The following is a 15,824-nucleotide window of genomic DNA, read 5'->3' as shown; positions in this document are numbered from 1 at the left end:
TTTGTTGGTGGTTTATTTGATTTTGTGTCGTTAGTTTGTTGCCACATTTCAAGTGCATTGCTGCTGCTGCTGCTATTGCAGGACTGTTTGCCCAAATCAAGACGAGTCTTGTGATGCGACTATTTGACGATGTGGCAGGAGTACGTACCCTGCAGTCAAACTTGCTAGCTCATATTGCTTTACCACTAGTTTTATTGGCAGTTCAATCAGTTCGTCATTTTCAATGCTAGGTGCTTTTAATGCGGCACTGCCCAACTGTTTTATAAAGGGTGATCCGATTGGAGGTATATTTCCCAATAGGGGTTTTTGACAGTTCACTCGTAACTACTGTCAAACTAAATACATACTTTCTTTTAGTATTCATTGACATTTAAGCATGGAAAGACTTACGCCTCAACAACGTTTACAAATCGTTAAATTGCATTACGAAAATTGACACTCTGTGTTCAACGCGCGCTCAGGCGCCCCGGCTCTGTTTGTGGAATATCCTGTACTATCTGATCCAACTTATCCCAGAATTAAGCTCCTTCCTCATAGCCATATAGCTTTACTTTTGCCCCTTTCCTTTTTGTCTCCTGTAAACAGTTTATAAATTGTCCACGTGCTTTCATTACTTTGTAACTTCAGCGCTGCGTCCTGTTAAGGAACCCAAGTTGAATGTTGCTATGCGGATATTAATTTCGTTTTTGCTGTTTGAGTGGCACATTTCCATTTGCATGTTCTTGTTTGTGTCATCGCTTTTGAGGGACGCATGTGTCTTTCATTTCTTGAGTTCTACTTTCATATTTGATTGTACCTCTGCCTACCTGAAAAATGTCAAAGATGGTACTGTCTAGGAATTATTATATAAAGAAGATGGCGCAAAATTCATCATCCAATCTTGTTTATGAATAACGTTTTTACGAGTTAAAGAATTATACTAGTGATGGAAATCTTTATTTTGGCTTTTATGCGCTCATTGCTTGTCTGTTTGTACACTGCAGCTGCCCAGTTCCCAAGTGATAACTTTGACTTGAGTGAAAGCATTTTAATAAAAACCTATTAAAATTTTTTTCAAATTGCGTGGTTAAGTTCAGAAGGTGAAATAAATATATTTACATACAATATAGCGGCCGCCGTAGCCGAATGGGGTTTTCTAATAGCGGTTGCCCAACTGCAGGCAATGGCAAACCTCCGAGTGTATTTCTGCCATGAAAAAGCTCCTCATAAAAAATATCTGCTGTTCGGCGTTGGCTTAAAACTGTAGGTCCTTCCTACCCAACAGGGTGTACGCGTCAATTATATATACATATATATATATATATATGTAGTGAAATCAAATTAGAATTCTCGCCTTTTGCAGAAAAAATTTGTGGGTTAAGTTATTTTAATTCAACGAGCACATTAAAGCACAGTATTAATAAGTGAAGCTGGCTGCCTTATGGCAGATTCGATATAAAATAAACCAGTCAATTTAATGTAAATAATGTTATTCAATTTGTTTGTATCTTTATTTAAATAATTTGTTATATTGCATGGGCAATCTTTGAAGTAAATTAAATTCGCATAATCTACATTGCCTGTATTCTTAAAGTTTAAAATATTATTATATAATATATTAGAAGAGTTGTTTTTGCGTGCAGTTCTAATTTTTAATTTCTGGAACAATCCCACTCACTTTCAAACTAGTATGAGTTCAGCCATCAAATACCAGTTCATGAACTAGAACCTCTGCTGAGTAGTGTAACTTTTCACTGGAAGGTGCATATGTGCAATGCATACTTACACACATACGTACATGCATGAGCAGACGTGCTTTGCTGTTGCTAGTTCTTCCGCGAAGAGTCTTGATTTGTGCCAGTTCCGGGAATATGGACACCAGCACTGCACCTTCACCTCGTTGCCAGCCAGACTTCGGCAAATGCTTGGTGGTCGCAAGATTGACTGTTTAACTCCATTCAGTTGGCGCTGTGAACAATCGAACTATGCCCACTTGAATGTGGTGGCTTGAGTATGCAACGTAGATATGTATGTTGAAACTTTGATGTTACAGCGACGTAGAAGTGCTTGAATTGTTTTGCTGTTGTTGCTATTGTTTTTCATAATTGTGTCTTTGTTTTTTTTTTTTGTTTTTCTATTTGTTTGGCCTTAGGTCGAAGTGTGAACTCGTTGTTGCCGCACTTATAGTAATGTGTTACCTGTGGTATCAACACGTCGTCGCGCGCTGACAGGTGAAGATCATGCTGATGCCGTTTGACGACCGGACGAAGCGGTTGGATCATGAGCCAGCGAAATATTCGGTTGGTATAATAAAGGAAATCTATAAATAAATTAGTGTAAAATAAACATAGTATTGAACATTTTAAACACAATGCACTTTTTGATGGGAATACGTTTTGCTGTTGAAATGATGTGCTAAGAAATATTTAAATGTGTCAAACTAATTTATAACCTCCAAACTTTAGTAACCACGGACTTCACTATTTCACACAAAATATAAAATAATATTTTATAACAGGTTCGTAGAAATAATAGTAGAAAAGTGATAGAGTCTTCATTTGGTTTATGTTTGACTGGTTTGAAAACTTTTCAGTTCAATCGCGTTGACCATCTCGAAGTCGTTTTACTTGCGTGGGTGGCGTCTTCCGTTCAATGGTTTCCATATATTGATCACCTTTTCACCAAGTTGAAACAACATTTAGCTGAGCTCAGTGCGATGATTTGTGAGCAAGTCCTAAAAATTATTATTTCTCTCCAGGCTAGAGGTGCTCTTGGTAGGCATTTAAATGATGTAATTCTTCCCATTAAGAGCCGTATTTTGAATAAAAATAGTGAAATCTGAAATATTCTAAAGTTTTACATATTTTATTTTAAAACACCATCTAGGCGCGTCTTTTGAAAGAACCTTTAGAAAAACGATCCTTTCATTGGCACTTATTTTGGACATTATACTGGCTTGCTCAGCTTACATGACCATATTCGCTTTAAGGGGGGAGCCTGCTTAAGAGTCTTCAAAAAATCGATTTTTTCGGGGACTTTTTTGGGAAGGACAGAAATATTCGATTGAAACGAAACTTTCAGGTTTTATTGTCATATATTTCAACAGTCTTCTCAAATTTTTTCATTAAAATATGTGTCATATTTTGCCTGGTACAAGAATTTTGCCGAGCTGCCTCGAGTGTGCATGTGTCGTGCGGCAGGAAAGATGCAGGTCGCAATTTTCATCTGAAACCAAAATATTGTTTAAAAAGTGGGTTAGTCATAACTTTCTTAAGGTTTTTTAGGTTCAACTAGAAGAGAATTTATTTCCGAATACAATCAATGTTATCTCGTTTCGATAGGACGTTTAACTTCTTCCCTATCTTTCCCCCAATTAGGAAAAATCGTAAAAATAAAAAACCGAAAAATCGCACTTCGAGCGATCCAGCTGCTCGTATACCTGCTCGACGCTTGCTCACAATTTCTTCTGTAACTCCAAAAATATTTTGAATTTGCTTCTGCAATTTTGAGGACACAAAAATATATTTTTTTAAGCCTCTAAAGCAGGCTCCCTCCTTAATATTTCCTCTAGAATACCCCGGAATCATGTAACTTTTGTTTTAGAATGAATTATGGAGAAAAATGTATACAACTAATTCAGGCATAGCCAGGCCCTTGAAAGTATTGCTTACTCGGATGACGTAGCATGGCAAAAGGGAAGTTTTTAGATACTCTGATGGAACTGATGCAGGGTTATCTAAATGTAGTTGTGAAATGGACGGGAGAGTTGGTGGGGAGTATTCTGCGAGGAGCTCTCCATCCAGTGTAGTGGTTTCCTATGGGAGGTAGTCGCATTTAAGGAAGCAGTGGATTGGTTGCTTACTTCAGTAATAACTGGTATTAAGGCCTTGGCCTCGTCGTTTGTGCTTTAGTAATATCTGAATCTCACTCGATTGCATTCGAATACTTGCGATATTAGGCGCATCTGGGTTCCCGGCCACAGCGGCAGGGAAACTACTGGGCTGATGAACTGCCTAGACAGGAGACCCTCGAGACGGTTTCATCGCAAATCGAGGGGATTGCAGTTCCCTTGAGAACGTGTGGGCTACTCCTGGAAAGATGGTCTTGCGTCAACTCAGCAAGCGCTGGGCTAACGTGCAAAGTCGCGAGATCCTTAGCTAACAAAGCTACGCTAAGGCTATCGAACATTGCCCATTAAGCACCGTCTTCTCAGCCGCCATGCTCTCATCGGGCAAAGATTTAGACATCTGTGATCTCGTCTTTTTGCTACACCTGCTGATATACCAGGTTTAATTATCACACACCTGGTGAGCTTACCAGCGCCGTGAGAGAGTATTATTAGCAGCTCCACGAGGAGAGTAGTAGATGCGGAGAAGTGTTTAGTTCGTAGCTGCCGCTGTGAGGCTGCATGTATGCCGATACAGCAGTACTCAGTAATGAGAGTTTCTACTTTACGAGCCTCATCCCGAAAAAAACTACTTAACATAGCACGCGTTGGGTTAAAAAACACAAATCTGTTAAATAATATCAAAAAGTGTTAAAAAGTGCACTCTAAGCAGTGAATTGACTACCTTTAAGGGTGGAGCGCACAATAAAAAGAAGCAAAACAACAAAGTTGGCCTTACTGAACGCCTTTAGCTGCACTTTTCGAACCACCTTACGCCCAGCGCCAAGCGGTTACTTAAGTATTTTCGTCGAGTTTCGATCGAATTTCATTTTAATTGAAAAAAAAACAAGAAAAACAAAAAATAAATAACAAGCGATAAAAACTCTGGAGCACTTCTTGGCTGTTCTTGCTGTCCACAATGACTTGGCGATTTTTGGCATTTGCGCTTGCGCAAAAGGTGCGTCTTCAGCGCGCACAACGCATCGTGCGCAAGATGATCGGCTCGCGTGATTCTCGATGGCGATTTACGACAAACCCAAAACCTAATGATCAGACACTGAGCGTTGAATATTGCAGCTGTTATATTATTTCTTATTTGTTTGTATTGCATCTTTTTTCGTTGATCTGTAAGACCCTTTTTCGGAGTGTTTTTGTGTTTTGTGCATATATTTTTCTCTGCTTATTTCCACCTTTGCTGATTGTTTGCATAATGAAGTTGCTGTTTTTCGTGCCTTTGGATATATGGAACTCATATGCATAGCCACATGCAGCAGTGTATATAAGTGTGTAAGTATGTGTGAATATTTGAACGTCATAGGCATTTGGTATATGCTCACATACCCATCCATATGTATGTTATGGCGGCTTCTTCCTGTAGACGCTTGGGTAGGTGATGGTCAAGATTTCCGTCGCCGTGTGAATTGCTGTCGTCTATTAATCGACTTTTTTAAAACAATGCCAGCTGATTTCCAGACAACTTAATCCGTGAAAACCTCTCAAATTTGTTTATTTAGGCTCGTATTTGTATAATTTGAAGCACTTCGGCGAGGCAAGGAGTTGACTGTGGCGTCAAGTGGATTTATGTAGAACAGGTGCACTTGAGGAGGAAGAAAATGGTAAAGAATACATCAAATATCTAGAAAATTTACATTACTCCAAGTTCTCCCATGCCCGTATGATTTCTAAAGAGAAATTTTCAAAATGTTTGGTATTGTATTTATAAATGGCAGGTCAACAGCTGTAAACCGGAACTAAATAGTAATACAAAAAAATGTACGTGTGTAATGTAAAAAAGACTTCCTTCATAATTTCTTAGCCTCGGAAAAGTTAAGATACCAGTCCTGAGAGTTACATAGATGAATGATTCTAGCAGTAGATGTAATGTGTGCCTACATAGTCTTATATATGGACTCAATGATATCGCCGCTAAATGGCAGCTGTTAAAGTTAAAATCTCTTTCTCGGCAGAATTGATATGCATTAGGGTGTTTGTCATTGCCCTCCGAGGGGCGATCGCTATTAAAAAAAAAATTCACCAAACACAAAAAAAGATACCGATCTGGCTGAAACTTCGTGTGTGTTCTTTCAACATATGCTACTAATTAAATATAGCCTCCATCCCTCTAACTTTGCAGAGAATTCTTAACCGATCAGCACAAAAGAATCGAGATAGATATACGAGGTGTGTTCAAAAGGTATCGCGAATTTTGAATTTTCGCAGTTTACGTATACAATAAATTCTGTTTTCATGCGGTTTTTTTATGCGGTTTTGAAATAGTGCGGTTTTTAAAAAAATAAAAAATGCATGTCGACCTATCGGGAATTGTATAAACAAGATTCTAAACCAGCTAAGCAAAAACTCATCACAGAATACATCAGAAATGCTAACCCTACAAGTATGGAACCGCCTGCATCACCATCTAGATCAGACGTGTACATTTCCTAAAGTAACGAAAGTGATTTTACGCCAAATCCTAAACGAATGCGCAACATGCGGGTATTGTCTGATTCTATTTCTGACGATGTAAATTTATTTTTCGTTTCTGACGTTTCTTAAATAAAGATATAATATACAATTTTTTGTTTATGCGATTTTATATAATTATTTCAGATTCATGCGGTCTATGGAACGTATCTATAGTTATAATATGGGACTAGTACCCTTTTTTTATGCGATTTTATTACATTATTTCAGATTAATGCGGTTCTTAGCACTTTTGAAACGTATCTATAGTTTTACCATAGAACTGGGAGCTTTTTGTATGCTGTTTTTTATGCTGTTTCTTGAGGAACGTATATACCGCATAAAAACAGAATCTACTGTATTCGAATTTCGATTTTTTTGTGGCGATATGTTGTTAGTCATGTCTCTCACTTATGCCGACGAGTTCGGTCATTTTGAATGTTCAGTTAACTGTTGACAGCTGCTTTGCTTCCACGAATTTCGGCTCGTCTTCGATTTTTATTTATTCAAAAAGATGGATCAGAACATGGTCTTCCACAAAAAGGTATGTCTCTGGCGACACGGATTCTGGGACTCACAGTTGTCTGAAATCAAAAAAAAAACAAAAAGATTATTTTCTGTTTGAATGTCGTTACCGTTTGAAGTATGCAAAACGGTTTTTCGACCCATTTTTATGTTTAAGGTCCGAAAAAATTTACTACAAATTTTTGTTCGGATGATCGTAGTTTACTCAATAACATTGATATTTAAATTTTATTATGTCATTTAAATTTTATTTCATCAAAATCGGTTCAGTAGAACCGGCTATATCTGTGTCGCTAACTCGAAAAACGTGACGTGTTTTTTCCGTATAACAATCACTAACAAACTAAATTGTGCGTTCCTTCTTGAAATCGAATAAGTGGTTTTGTAAAGATTTCAACCACTAAATTTGAGCACATGATATTGTTGAATATTTAATCTATATAAATAAGGAAAAAAAAAATCAAAAAACAAAAATTCAATCAAAAAATTGATTTTTTCAAATGAGTGGAGGACATTAAAAATTTTTTTAAAATACAAAACTTAAAAGAGGAGATGAAATAATATCGATCTGTAAATATGTCATACCTTTTATCCTTTTTAAACTCCGTGAAAATTTTCAAAGCCCTGTAGGCACGGGTATATCTTAAATCTTTTTATTTTATTTTTTAATATTTTTTTATTTTTATTTTTTTTTTTTCATTGTAACTAGTTAATCTCAGTGATGGTAAATGATTTTTTGAAAACTCCCTACACAGCCCACAAAAATTCCCTACTTTTCCCTACGCTTACAAATATATTTTTCCTATACAATTCCCTACATTTTTTCTCCTGCGCTTACACTAAGTTTTGGACTTGGTGCTATTTTGACACTTTATAATAAAAACAAATTTTATTTAAAATACATGTATATAAGTATACATATTTATTATATTATAAACACAAATGTAAAGAATAATTCAGCAAAAATACTTAAAATTAGACTTTTTCATTACATTCAGCTCTGTTTAAAGCAAGGCAGAGTTTAAATTTTTTCAGAATCCGCCACGGTTTCTTTTAAGAGTGGGATTAAATGGTTCACCCCTTGCAGCGCGGCATTATGCTCAGCGAAGAACATGCTAAGTCTTAATTCGAAATTTCTGGAACCATTTGGTTTACTCGTTTTTTCTTAAAAAAATCTGTTTATTTTAGGTGCCCTTTTTATTGCCTTCATATTTTTTTGGTGCATTTTTGTTTCGGCGTGCTTCTGCAAATCAGACTTGCCGCAGTTCAAAACTTTGTCGCACGCAGCGCATTTTCATTTGAATGGATCGTTAGCCACAGCTTCCAACCATCCACTAAAATTGGCGTCGTCAAGCCTCTTGTTATTGAACTTTTGTTTCCGATACTTGCATTGTTTTTTCTGGTGTTCCTCTGAAGAGTCAGTCGAAGAGGAGGAACTCATATATAAATACATATGCATTTTAAATATAAAAAAAGCTAAAACTAAATTATTTGCAAACTTACTTCAAAAGGGAAAAGCACAAGAAAACTAACAATTTTCGTGCGAAGAATGTTCGCCATTAAGAAAAAAAGTCTGGCATGAAACCTTACTGAGGATTTTTATTTTAAATCAACTTTTTCGGATTACCGCAGCAACTTGCTCAAAGCACATCTCAAGATTTTGTTTTGAAACCTTCGTATTTGCAAGGTATTATTGGTGCGTGAGCAACCCCCCCACTTTATTCTATGTGGATAAAGTAGATCACTCGCCCATAACCCAGATCATTTCTCGGTATTTCAATTCCAACTCTTTTTTTTAACATATTCGTTCCATTTAATTTTAGTATCTAAGATATACATACCCAGACATTTAGCGGTGCTGTGATTTGGGATTTGTACTCCGCTTATGTACAAAGGCAGGTATATGATTTAGTTGTAGGTAAAGTCGATATGTACTGAAGGATGAGCCCCAATAGACGACTTCTTTTTTCGTCATAGAACAAATTTGGGGGTAGCATCAGGGAAAATTTTTTGTTTTGTGCTATCCTAATATACATACATGGTCCGGCACTCGAAGTGTAACCAACTGCAGGCCGCTTTCCCAGCTAATGCATGGGCATCAGCTGTCTGTTAGTTGGCTAAATGACAGTCCAGAGTATTGTTTACAAGAGCGCGGAAACATTTTGCCGAGAATAAACGCGAAAAAAAAAATCAGTAATAGACTTCAAACGTAATAGTCTGATTGCATTATATTTGGCTGGAAAATCACAACCAACGATTGTTCGTGAGCTCGAGCTCCTTAAAGTAAATAAAGTTTCTGTTTATCGCACCATTACTCGTTACAATGATACAGGTAGCAGCGCGAAAAGTCATGGAGGTGGTTATCAACTATCACTACAACGTCACGTTGAATGGTTGAAAAAGTAAAGAAGCGACTTGAGCGAAATCCCCGACGAAGTGCAAATCAAATGGCGAAAGAACTGAACATATCTGACCATGGAATCCGCCGCATACTGTCAGACCGCATACAGTCAGACTTGAAAGAGCGAAGGAGTTGCTTCCCTTGGCCGAAACTGGTCAGTTTTCGAACATTGTGTTTTCTGACGAGACAATCTTTCAAATTGAGCAATTCGTGAACTCCCAAAACGATAGGGTTTATTTGACCGACTTTTCATACCAGAATTTTAGTCATCGATTGGGCACCAGGAGGCAGCACCCGTCACAGATAAAGGCTTGGGTCGCTGTAACCGCAGATAGGCGCTCTCCAATCGTTTTCATCGAGTCTGGCGTCGAGGTAAATCCGAAATATTATCGGAAAAGTATTTTTGTGGTTGCTTTGAAGCCGTGAGCAGACAAACATTTCGGTGGCAGACCATGGACGTTTCAACAGGACTCAGCACCGTCTCACAAAGCTCGAGTGAACCAAGAAAGGCTAAAAAACAACGTTCCGAACTTCATAACATCAATGGCTCCCAAATTCCCCTCAGACGCGAACCCGATTGATTATTCTTTTTTTTTGGCCATTTTGGAGAGCAAAGCCTGAACTAAAATATTCACCAGTCTCGAGGCGCTGAAAAAAGCCATAGTCCGCGAGTGGGCCAAAATACGTGCGAGTCACATTCGGGCAGCTTACGATTCGTTTCTGGACCGTCTGAAGGCCGTTGTTAAGGCAAAAAGTGATCATATCGAGCAAAAGTAAATTGATTCTTAATTTTTTATTATTTTCACATATTTTTTACTTTGAATTGAATAAAATAAAATTTTCCAAACTATTGCACATACGTGTATTGGAAGTGGTGAGTTTCAGACCCAACGTAAAGCCCTGCTTTGCATTATATTATAAAGGCTATAATACAGCCAAATTGGATGCTTAAAATGCTGAGGATCCCGAAAAGTAAAATTTGCAGACTTCATAACTTCATCGAATTATATAATTTTGAGAGTTTTAAAACTGTCAAATACGAAAGAAATATTAAAACATCAAATGGTGTTTTCAATTCGTCCATTTATTTCAGTAGTCTCAAGCAATGCTGGACTTAACACCCATCAAACTCACATTTCGTTCCTGCCCTTTGCTTCCCCGCCTTTAGCCTATTACTTTTCGATTTACAACACTTTGAATGCCATGCCGTAAACTTTTTTTACAACTCTGACTTAGTCTCACAAGCTCTGCATGTACACGAACTGTGCATGTCTATTTGACCATCTTATTGCCGTCTGACCGTCTGCCCACCAATCCGTCTTGCAGTTTATTATTGCAGTATTTGTTTTGCTTTTGTTTTTATCTGAGTTGCTAGAGCTCTTTGCTTGTCTCGTTGGCTGCTGCATGCCACAAGTTTACTCCAGTTGGTGCGAATTTTGCACCTGCCGGATGAGCGATGGTACAATATTTCCTTCCACCACTTCGCATTCAGGCATTGGCTCCTCAGTCCGCTTGCCCAGTGTCTGCAAAGAAATACCTGCGCGTCGTCGTTAAAGTTCGCGTTTTGGTTTAAATGCGCGTAAAGCGCATTGCCCCCGAAGGTGAATTGAAGGTAAAATTCCATCCTCATACATTTTGCAACATGCAAGGTCTGCTGCTACACCTACATGCATACATATACGTATGTATGCAGCTCTTTTGCACGTGTGGCTTGCATCTTCGGTTTTGCTACGTTTATTGTTGTTGCTGCTGCTGCTTGAGACGAATTATGTTTGACTGTGGCAAAAGTCAGATAAGCGCAAATGATTTCTGGTGCAAAGCCAAGTCGTTGGCTGCACTCAACTTCATTTTATACCTATTTTGTTTTGCTTTCTGAAAAGCTGGAAGATATGCATAATTCTTTCGTGCACCGCAAAAGTGATCTGTTTGTTCCGCCAAAAATTCCAGGTGTTCTCATGGTTTATGTCATTTTGTGGAATTTTCGCCTGAGGTCGGTTGGAAGAACATTTATTAAAGTAAGGGCACAAACAGCTGGATTTTTGGAAATAAAAGATTATGTTCAATAAGCCTAATTGTATAATCATAATACAAAAATCCGGATTCAGTAGCCAAAAGCAAAAAGCAACAGCAGAGAGGGCGGTTGATTTCAAGTGAGCTTCTTATTCACTTTGTACTCGTATGTATGCATGTACAGGTTGTGAGTTTTTGGGGTCGGTTGTTGATAGGTACACATTTCAACATTTTCAATCAATTGATTTGCCTTAATGGTCAAAAGTGTAAGTACATACCTTAGCTTATACTAAATTATCTTACGCACTCGTCTAAGTCCGTATGAGTTTTTCATCCTCAGTGTCTGCCTATGCTTTTTTCGAAAATACTGATCATTGATGTAGGCATCAAACTGCATCATTTTAAGTTTGTAGATTAGTTCCTCGAGCCAGGCTTTGTCGAATGCCGGTGGGACATCGAGGAAATGGTGGAGCAAACGCATTCAGAACTTCTTCTATTGTATGTACTAGTCTATAGACTTGATCTATCGTACTATGAGTTTCTCTAAACTCAAATTAGTGTGTAGGTATGGCTTCTTTGAGCGCGATAATATCGTTTTTGCGGGTGGCTAATAGCTTCTCAAAAAGTTTTCCCAACAATGGAAGTAAAGAGATTGGGCGATAAGAGGTAGCATCATTTGCATTTTTTTCCGCATTTTTTTATTTTTTTATTTTTTTATTATAATTTCTGGGAATTCCCCTTGTAATGGTATACATTTTTATGATGAATTCATGCCTTCATGATCAACGATAATTTACCTAACGCGAAAGGTGTTAAGTTTTTTAAAAATTTAACTGTTACCAGGTTAAAACCGGGGCTCTCTTTCCTATGTTTTCAGATTAGAGATTTGAGAAATTATTTCGAATAGCGTAAATGGTGAAATTTCGCAGGATTCTTGGACCTTAGAAGGGGTATAAAGCTATTAATTATTTCATAGGGTTGAAGTATCCCTTCAAAGTCTAGCTCGATGATGATAAGGGAATTACTTAGGTATGACCTCAGCAATGACAGTTTATAAACTGTCCTATTTTTAGCAGTATTTTAACAATTAACAGAAATAGTTTGAACATCAGCAATCATACAAATCTTGCAAAGCTAGCAGCTGCATGATGGTGAAAAACTTCGCCTAGCAAAGTGCAACTCTGGCACTGTTTGGATATAGCCATCAAGTAAGACCACGTTCGTCTTCAAAGGGTATGTATGTGAGAATTTTAAGTGCAGTAACCTTGACAGAGGATAAATAACATTATTAGGAATTTAACTATAGAAACTGCTTAAATATTCTTAGCAAAGCCCTCAACTGCTAAAGTATTAAAAATTACGAAATCCACTAGAGACGTTACATCAAATACATTGGCATTTGTTCGGTGACATTTATTTATAATCCAACTCCAAACGATTTTCAACAAATTGTCAACAAGCAATCCAACAGGAATTTCATGGATACAAATATTTGGAAAATTAAACATATTTTATGAGGGAATAATAATCTAAATATAGAAGCAGACGAAGTGCCGTACAATGGGGCAAAAGGTGCACGACAAAAGCATTGAGATTTTCATAGAAAATAATGTGTTTTTAAGTAGGTGCGAGTGAAATGTGATGAAAATGTGACGGTAATGAACTTTGTGCTAAATATACTTTAGGTGTTCATACATACTTACTTATCTAAAAACAAGAAATATGTGCTCATGTGGCCATGGTATGTAAATGGAAGAGTGGTATACGAATGAGCGATAGGTTTTTGAAATCTTTTGAGCTATATACTTTTAAATTAGAGTATTCAGCCTTCAGGTGCTAATTGGTACACATCGCCAAAAAATTAAACCGTGAAGTCGTAAGATGAAAAAGTACATTTTATTAGTTGTAACTTTTTTAAAGATGAACTATGTACTTCTTCGTTTTTCGAATAAAATGTCACTTAGTCTAGTGCTAAGTGCTTTTTTATGCATCTCTGGTGCTTTACGAACTACCCCAAACAAAGCGTTGGAAGTGCTAATCAATTTACCTGGTCTAAATCTGGTAGGGAAATACGTGGCCGGCGCCTCGACGCTTAGACTCAAACGTATGGTGGTATGGAAAGACCGGTGGTTTGGTCACGCTTCTATTTTGCACTCTCTGAATAGTCACAAACAAGAAATAGACTACTCTATCCCTAGACTCACCTTTGAAAGGCTCTTCAAGACGAGTATACCGCCAAGAAGGGAGTGGCAGACACCACGGCCATGGAGAAGGGGGGAATTAAATTTTTATACAAATAGTTCCAAGCTAGACGATAAAGTTGGCTATGGAGTTTTCTCGAAGGAATTAGGACTGGAACTATCCGTTCGACTACCAGACTACTGCAGCGTCTATCAGGCAGAGGTACTAGCTATAAAAGAAGTGGCTACATACCTAAATACGCACGCCGTAACAAAAACGACTATAAACATATTCTCGGATAGCCAGGCGGCCATCAAATCAATGAACGCGGCTTTACTAAGATCGAAGGTTGCACAGGAATGCCGGGCAGCTCTAAATTATATTAATGACGTATTCAAGGTCAGCCTTATTCCGGGTTCCGGGACATGGAGATTTTGAGGGAAACTGTAAAGCTGATGAGCTAGCCAGAAAAGGTACTGCTCTTCAACTGTGCAGTGATAAAAGCACCATTGGAATACCCATGGCCACGAGTAAACTAATAATAAAAAACCACATTGTTCAAGAGGCTAATAGGTCATGGAGAAATGAAGATACGTGTCTAAAACCTAGGAAAGAACAAAGGAATTGCTTAGTCTCTCAAGAGACAATATCTCGAAGTTCGCGGCTTGTTTAACTTGCCATTGGCTATTTGGCAGGCATTCCACGAGACAAAGAGTTTTCTCCCATGAATATTGCTGAAGTTGCAGAGATGAGGAAGAGAAACAGTCGAGCACTTCCTTTGCAATTGTCCAGGCCTAGCTAAAATCAGAGCAGGTTGTCTAGGTAAATACTTTTTTAATTCTCTTACAGAACTGTTTGGCGTGGGGTTGGCATCAATACTACGTTTTATAAGAGCCACAAAATGGTTCCACGAAGGAAGATAAAGGAGGTTCCCGTGTAGCACAGTGGTATCACAATGGGCCTGTAAGGTCTAAGTGAGTTGGTCGTGCAGACCGACTACCACCATAACCTAACCTAACCTACCCTGTTTCCATGGCGCATTTGTAATTTACTTTGACAGCTCTCCTGCTTGTTCTTTGCTGTGAATATCGGCGATGGAGAAAAAAGAAAACTTGAAAATACGATTTTACCTTACTTTATAATTCCCTCAATTCGTCTCCTAAAAGGAGGTAGTTCGATCCTAAAATATTTGTAATAGTTCACAAATTCATGTAAACTTTTTTCCAGCTTAAATGTTTAGAGATTAATGATAGCTTAACAGTTTTTAGAAGATGTAGTTCCTTCAATAGCTGTAAGAACTCGTCACGGAGGTGGGACTGTTCCTCAGAAGACGATTTTGTCTCCACCACAATTCCTCAGGCGTACAGCAACTTTCTCGACATAATCATTTTTTAACATTTGGCGCTTACACCCGTTTTGGGGTGTTTGGCCGAGCTCCTCCTCCTATTTGTGACGTGCGCCTTGATGTTTTCCACAAATGGAAGGACCTTCAGTTTTAAGCCGAGCAAACAGTTTTTAAAGAGCTTTTTCATAGCAGAAATGCGCAGGGAAGTTTGCCATTGTATGACTTGTTATTTCCAACCACGGTTTCTGAATGGTGGTCATGCATGGTCATGTTTTAGTTCTTCTATCTAACAGACTATGTGATTCCCAGATAGATCTGAACAAAGACTGTAAAATACGAAAACCTGACAAAAAGGACTGGCAGACCAGAGTCATATCAGATGAAAGTGGTCACCATATTTATACTGACGACTCAAAGATAACACTATAACGGGATTCATTGGCTGATTTGATGTTTGTACGCAAATTCAAAAAAATTCGAAAACAAAAAAAGTGTAATAAATATAACACCAAGCTAAAAAGATTTAAAAGAAGAAGCAACAAGCCTTGAGCTAAATCTAATTCCTATGAGTTTAATTAGCAGCTGAGGGAATGAAAATGCGTTCACCGTTAACTAAGAAAACTGATCCAAAGGCTTGAAAAACAAAGTACTCGTAATTAATTTTTTACAAAGATTCCAAATTGTGAAAATTTTCTTTAAAAAAAAAATAAATAAATCTATTCGCGCAGTTCAGAGAGCTCTGGCGGTATCAATATCCCTTATTTCTTTCGAAATAAAAAAGAGACAAGCGTTACCGTGAATGGCGAGCGCTATCGAGACAAAAATTCAGTCAGCATATTTTTGTCTGCAAAAATTAATCAGCTAAACATTGACGACATTTGGTTCTAACAAGACGGCGCAACAAAACGGCAGCGCTCTTAACAATAGTTTTATTGCCCCCATTGGCACCACGCGACCAGATTTAAAATAGTTCTGATCGAATGGACCATGCAACTCGCGTTCACGGTGGGCATACGAGGTGTTTTCAACAAGTA

This window comes from Anastrepha ludens, chromosome 4 (genome assembly GCF_028408465.1).
Source record: "Anastrepha ludens isolate Willacy chromosome 4, idAnaLude1.1, whole genome shotgun sequence".
NCBI lineage: Eukaryota > Metazoa > Arthropoda > Insecta > Diptera > Tephritidae > Anastrepha > Anastrepha ludens.
The sequence above is the reverse complement of the archived record's forward strand: the minus strand, read 5'-3'. Positions refer to the sequence as shown.